At 35.3% G+C, this 7,390-nt stretch overlaps 1 long non-coding RNA gene across 1 annotated transcript in view; it reads right to left on the bottom strand.

Annotated features, from left to right (window-relative positions):
- Positions 1–5,570: 5,570 nt before the first annotated feature.
- The window catches only part of LOC121173132 (uncharacterized), a 12,713-nt gene continuing 10,893 nt past the window's right edge, over positions 5,571–7,390 (bottom strand). The window contains exon 3 of the long non-coding RNA XR_005887431.1: positions 5,571–6,035. This is a non-coding gene — a long non-coding RNA (uncharacterized lncRNA). The remainder of the gene's footprint in view (positions 6,036–7,390) is intronic.

Below are 7,390 nucleotides of genomic sequence, written 5' to 3'. Positions count from 1 at the left end.
TCAGAATACACCCTCAAGGCATCCTAGATATGAAAATAGATACTACTAGATATAGCAGTGGCAGAACATTAAAAAAACTGATATATTGAATAATATCACAATAAAGCACCCATATATATGTTCATATCCTCTACTGTCAAATCAGACAAAGAACTCATATGACTGTGTCTCATTCCTTATGCAGTAGCCATAAAGCCAAATGAAAACAAGCTAAGACTAAGGCCTAATGATTTAAAAAAATAATACATTAAAGTACATGCTTCCTTTACTTATTTTGACAGTCTCATGCTATCATATATAAACATATTATGTATAAACATAATATTTTGACAGTCTCATGCTTCCTTCATTTTTTATTTTCCATTCAGCTACACGTGTTTTATTTTTGTATCCTTATACAAATTAAAGGAATTGTAATTAAAAATGTATGTGCCTGGTAAAATAATTGTTGCAATGGCATGTTGAAGAGTTATACATTATCAGAGGCAAAGAAGTTAACATAGACAATCAAAGGCTTGAGAAGGGAGATTATAGTGAAGTCAAATGAATCACTGCAGCCCAGGTCTAATTCTAATTCTTAATTATGTCAGGGAGATTATAGTGAAGTCAAAGGAATCACTGCAGCACATGTTAAAAATTGTCTTATTATAAATTTATTAATATTTATAAAATTAAGTTAAAATTTAAAATGATACGTATCATAATTTGTGATTAGCAAGTACTTTATATTATCAGTAGATCACCTTTAAATTCATATTTATATTTAAAAAACGACCTAAGTAGATTAACAAAATTAGATATTGAAGTAAAATTGTAATTAAAAAAATACCACATAATTTAAAAGTTACATTTTAAATTACTTGTTTAGCTGTTATTCCTTATGGTTCGAGTAATAATAACGATAACAATTCAGCCTGAATTGTTTCAGATTAATTTTCTTTTTTGCAAAAAACAAATACGGGAACGAGCAACAATTTGAAGGTTGTACATTCAGGAACTAAAGAATTCAAAATAGCTAGTAATAAGAGGGATTTGTTTTTGGGATTTTCTGAGCACCAATAGCGGGTACGCTAGAAGCTTGCACTTGAGGAGGGAAGCATATTGGCAGCTAATGAACAACTTTCTTAACTATTTGCCGTTCAGATTTGACTGTTTCTTTTGGTAATATGTAAATATAAATAGTATAAGGCTATGGCTTATGGACATGGTCTTTTTGACCCCTAACAATCTTAGAAGTCAATATAGACCATGTTTTTACGCCATAGCTTATACTATTGTGATGTACATATTAACAAGAAGAACCAGGAAAGTCTGAAGGACAAGTAGTTAAGAAAGTTGTTCATTATCTGCAAACATCCTTCCCTCCTCAAGTGCAAGCTTCTTGCGTAGCCGCTCTTGGTGCTCAGAAAATCCCAAAAACAAATCCCTCTTATTACTAGCTATTTTGAATTCTTTAGTTCCTGAATGTACAACTTTCAAATTGTTGTTCGTTCCCCTCTTTGTTTTATGCAAAAAATGAAATCAATATCAAACAAAACATGCATACAATTGTCATCGTTATTGCTACTTGAACCATAAGGAATACCATCTAAAGAAGTACTTCAAAACGTTTATTTATTTTTTTTGGTATTTTTTGAATTACAATTTGACTTCAATATCTAATTTTTTAATGTACTTAGGTGGAGGATGTTGACGAAGAGAACGAGAAGGAAGAAAGTAATTTAAAGAAGATTAAGGAAGTGTCACATTTTTTTTTCCTCAGCAAGGAAGTGTCACATGAATGCTCGTTGGTGAACAAGCATAAGGCCATTTGGATGACAGAGCCTTAGGAGATCACAAAGGAGGAGTATTATGCTTTCTACAAGATTGACTCCAATGACTGGAAGAGCATTTGCCTGTGAAGCACTTCTCAGGTGAGGGACACTTATGCCTGTAAGCCTATCCTCTTTGTTCCTAAGAGGGCACCTTTTGACAAGTTGACACAAGGAAGAAGCCTAACAATATTAAGCTTGGTGTGATTTAAACAAGGAAATAACTTAAGACTTGCAATTGTAACTTACCTCTTCATCTCTTTTATGTTAAAGTTGTTGACATTGTGCATGGCACAATAAACAAGGAAATAATTGCTGCCTGCTCGTACAAAGATGCTGCTTCCAAGGATTCTGCAGACGAATTTGTGATGTCCCCACCACAAACTGGTAGACATGAATTTTTAGCATGCTAAAAATTGTCCTACCCCACCCCAGCAACTGCAAGATTTAAGTTCTATTGGAACAGTAAATACAGGGCTGAAAACTGTAAATAAGACTGATAAACTTCTGCACCCTATGAAGATTTTAGTTTCTAACATTCTGTTCAATACTAAATTTCATATACCAGAAGTTAGGTTTGACTAATCTTTCTGGATTCTATATGGTGAGGATGACCAAGTAACTGTTAAATCAATCAGCAAGCAACTCCATGATGTGGTGTGGACTCGAGCTTAGATAAGACACTAGAGTTGTATACATGAATATGTTGTATGTTTCTATTGCAGGTAGAGACACCTGAAAATTTGAAGTTTGTGTTCTCAAACAATATCAATGACCTTAGAAATATTGTATAGAAAGTAGAAATAATAAAACAAGGATTTGTTTCTTTGCTGACCCAAATAATGTCTTCGAAGAGGCCAAAGAAGTCTTGTTTGGGAAATATTTTAGGAAGGCCCTTTCAATAATTGTTATTTGATTAATTTCATGTTTGTTCTCTAAGTTCTCTTATACCATTTGAAGCCAGAGAAGATCTGAAGTAAACTTTTGTTTTGCAAACTTTAGCTTCCTTGACTCAGATAACAAAAACATATCCTTAAATTACTGAAGCAGATTGGCATAATTTACTTGAAGCAGACTAATGAATTCAAGATACAAGGAACTTTTGCCAAGCTTAAAATTAAATTATGTGGGAGCAGAAACAAAGTTAATTTTTGAAACATAAGAGGCTAAGAGGTTTGAAAGTAAGATTTTAATAGTGCAAAGGGTACTTGCATGATAGTACCATAATCACTGGTCTACCAATCTTAGTGCAGGATTTTTAAGAATACCTTGATATGTGTATTATAACCATTCCTGTATCCACACTCTATCCATGGTCAGAATTAGGTCTACCTGGAATCTAATCTGATCTCTAATTTGTACCTTATCTAGTACCTCTGGTACTCTTTAATATATATATTTTATCTTTCCTGTATCCACACTCTATCCATGGTTAGAATTAGTTATCTCCAACTCTTATTCTATCCCTTCGTTTCATCTTTCAAATTCTTATTAAAATATTAATTGTACCTAGTTGTTGAATATCTAGAGTAGACTCAGTAGTTTAAAATAAAATTTATAAATTGAAAGTCAAGGTGAATAAAAATAATATTTTAGGAAAATATAATTAACTCATTTGCGAAAAACAAGAAAAGGAAAGTTGATGATTGAAATATTTTCTCGCTGGAGCATATATAGCTGTTAAACAGAGACGTATGCTTAAGAAATAAAATAAATTCTGATAGACCTGGGACAAATTAGTTTTTCTATTTGTTACAATATCCTAAAGCATAATAGCATGAGTAGTAACTATCAAAGAAAATGACTGCAATCGGAAGTCAATAGGTATTTGTTAGTAGCAGTTAAGATCATATTGGTCCAGAAACAACTGGATAAAACTAGGAGAACTAGTATTTGATGTTAAACATGTAGCAAGAAATTCTCCCCTACACACATCTATAAGGTTCATATAAAAGAGCTTGTTGTAGCTACAAAATATAGATCCTGTGTTGCTGGAGGATTGTTACCCCTAAATTGACAAGTTTTAGCCACGTGGGGACATTAAGATGAAGAGCCATTGGGTTTGAACTTGGAGTTTAAATTATTGGGCCAACCTACTGTCTGATTTGCCTGTCTAGTGAAATTGATGGAAGTTCTGGGTTACACTCATTTTAACTAAAAATTCTTGGGCCCTAGGACATACCAAACACACGCCGCTCTTTCAGACCGATAAAGAAAAAAATCAGGGTTTTGTTTGTTTGATGTTTTTTTTTTTATAAATAATTTACAGTTTTATAAAATTTTAACAGATTCAAATGTCCAAGAATTGTAATGAGGCCTTGCTGGGCAAATGGGGCTGGGAATTGGCGACTAATCAGAATCACTTTTGGCCCAGAATTGTAATGTCCAAGTATGGTGGCTGGAATGCTCTGATTCATGGGAGAAACTCCACAGCTTTCTCTAAGTGGTGGAAGGACTTAAAATCTATTTTCCAGCAGCAGCACACTAATAGGCTGTTTTATAATTTGTGTTGGAAGTTGGGTAATGGGGCAAAAATCAGGTTCTGGAAGGATAAATGGAGAGAGGATGATTTAACTCTTCAAGAAAAATACCCTACTTTGTATCAAGTGAGCTACCAGCAGGATTCTTCTATCAGCCTAATGGGAATTCTTGTTGATAATAAATGGGAATGGAGGATGCAATGGAGGAGAAATTGATGCTGAGATTGATGCTGTCCAGATTTGCCCAACCAGTATGGACTCCCTTATTTGGAAGGTTGATCCTAGTGGAGCCTATTCCACAAAGTCAGCCTACAATATCCTCAAGAATGATGGCAGATCTGTTAATGACGACAGAGCTTTTAAGATTATTTGGAATCTGAAAATCCCCCCAAGAGCAATTGCCTTCTGTTGGAGAATTTTCATTGTTATTAATCAACACATTAAAAAATAGAAATTACATATTAAATTATTATTGACTAATTTTACGAAAGAAATAGATTGCCTTCTGTTGGAGAATTTTCAGAAACAGATTGCCTACTAAGGCTAACTTGAGAAAGAGACACATCACTTTGCCTTCGTATAGGTGCCCGTTATGTGATAGTGAAGAGGAAGATATTGGCCACATCATGTTCTCATGCAGAATGACTAGGAATTTATGGTGGGAGGCTTTGAGATGGGTCAATAGAGTGGGCCCTTTCCCCATTGAACCTAAAAATCATTTTATGCAATTCTCTCATTGGAATCGCAAAAGCTTTATAGACAATAGATGGGTGATAAAAATGCTATTAAGTGTTAACTGAGTTTGTATAATTCTAAGTGTTTGTAAAAAACAAAAAAGAAAAGAAGTTCCTATTAATCATAATATTTGGAGGGCCACAGGATTATGTGGATTGGAAAGCAATGCTTTATTTGGCGGTGCAAGTGGGTAGGCAGCTATTGTCATAGTTTTAGGAAATTTGGGATGTTTACAGTAGCATAAAAAATAATATGCATACAAAAATAGTATAACATAAAAATCAAACTTATGGTTACATTAGCATAAAAAATAATATGTATTACCCTATTAAGTATTTAAGGATAAAAATACTACCCCTGCTCCCTAACACAAAACCCATGCCAATTTTCATTTGTTTAAGTTATCAATTTAAATTTGTGAACTTATTATACACATGATTTGTTCTGGTCTCTAACTTTGATCTGACAATATTTGTTCTCAACCTCATCTAACTAACTAATATTCATGTTTAAAATAAAAACTGCCCTTGTGCTGTTCTTTACAAATATAGGAGTCTAGGATAGTGATTAACTATTCAAATAAAGGACAAGTCATTTAAAATAAAGGGCATGAAACACATGTAGAGATTATAAAGGACAACTATTTGTTATAGTCAATTATGTTTTTAACAGAAAAATTGATTCTTAATTCAAATATTGTAATTGGTATGAAGGACTTACTAGAATGTCATTCCACACAATCTCCTTTAGCGTTTCAGGTACGTCTTTCCAATTATTGTGGATAATGGGAACCTTTTCTCGCGCCACTACGCCTAGGTAGCTGTGGAACTTTTCACGCATCGGTCCGGATGCTCTCCCGGTAGCGGGATCCACATAAACAGCCGGTATGGGCTGATCCACGGTTCTTAATGTCAATGTTCTCAGCCGTGTCGTTGTTCTACTCCTCTTGGAAGTCGCCTCTGATTGACCATCGGACTGCGGAGGAGACGTCGGATCTGTGGCCATGATCCTGTAAATAAAATACACAATTAATATTAACGATTACATTTAGACATTAACAAAAGCAAAGGCGTAATACTAACATAATCATTATATTTACACATTAAACAAAGCATTACTTTCGCACTCAGCCTGTAGGGATGTTTTCCCATAGACCTTCATCATGATCTACACGATTTGCATGTCCATCATCCACTTCATCAGCTTCATTCATTGAAGGCAATTGTTTTGAAAAACTAGACATTTGACCAATGTCAAGGGTTGACTCATCATTATGGTAATTCATTCCACTTGGTCTTCCTTGCAGAGCCACAGACAAACTTGAATTACATGGATCTTGTACATAGAAAACTTGTCTGGCTTGTGCTGCCATAATGAAAGGTTCGTCTATATATGCCACCTTACTAAGGTCTACCAAAGTAAATCCCAATGGATCTTGAAACACACCTGTAACATCCTGGAAATTTCTACCCGGAGTCTTTGGAAACGATGTATGTATAATCAACCTCCCAAATTTCTTGAATGACACCAAAGTAAGACATGGATGCTCGAATGGGGTTGTTATCCGATGTACTGGGGTTAGGCTAATTAAGGGAGAGAAATCCATAACTGGGAGGTTATGGGTTAATTCCTAATTAATTAGTTAAAAATCATCGTTTTGCGTGCGACTTAAAATTTAACGAAACCAACCTCTAAACCACGCTCGGGGTTTCATTTTGAGCGTTTTGATATATATATTGCTTGCTTTCGAAAACTGGCCCCGGCGGACGCAGAGAAACGCGAGAAACTGGAATCAGAGAAACGACACGCAAACCGAGGCAGGATTTTAGCGTTTCAAAGGTCAGATTTTTCTCACTTTTGTGACTGAGTATGGGTCACAGTCAAGAAGAGAAAGTGGGCCCTTTTGCTCCAATCAAATAGGGACATGTGGCAGAGCTTGAATAAAATAATAGAAAAAGAGAAAACCCTTTTATTAAAACCCAAAAAAGCAACCCTCTCTCTCTCTTCACTCAGCCCAATTTCAGAACAGCTCTCTCCCTCCCTCTTCCTCACGTTGCTTTTTCCTTCTCCTCCATTCTCCATTGAAGCTCCAAGCAAAGCTTCAACCTTTGATGCTCATTTCTGCTCCAAATCGCGAAAGGAGGGCACTTTTGGAGTCGTGAAGTGCGTGGCTACGAGTGGGACTTCGAAAATTCAGGTTTGGGTGGACTTCTTTCTCTCTTAAATTTCGTGGGTATGGGGTCACGGGAGATATGATGGGTGGTCTCGTCAGTTTTCTGCTGTGTGATGATTATTTGTGAAGGCCTTTGCTGAAAACTTGTCGAAATCGCCATGTTTGGATGAGTTAGACATACCCATTCTGTT

The sequence above is a fragment of the Glycine max genome, chromosome 12 (genome assembly GCF_000004515.6).
Source record: "Glycine max cultivar Williams 82 chromosome 12, Glycine_max_v4.0, whole genome shotgun sequence".
Lineage (NCBI taxonomy): Eukaryota > Viridiplantae > Streptophyta > Magnoliopsida > Fabales > Fabaceae > Glycine > Glycine max.
The sequence above is the reverse complement of the archived record's forward strand: the minus strand, read 5'-3'. Positions and strand labels throughout refer to the sequence as shown.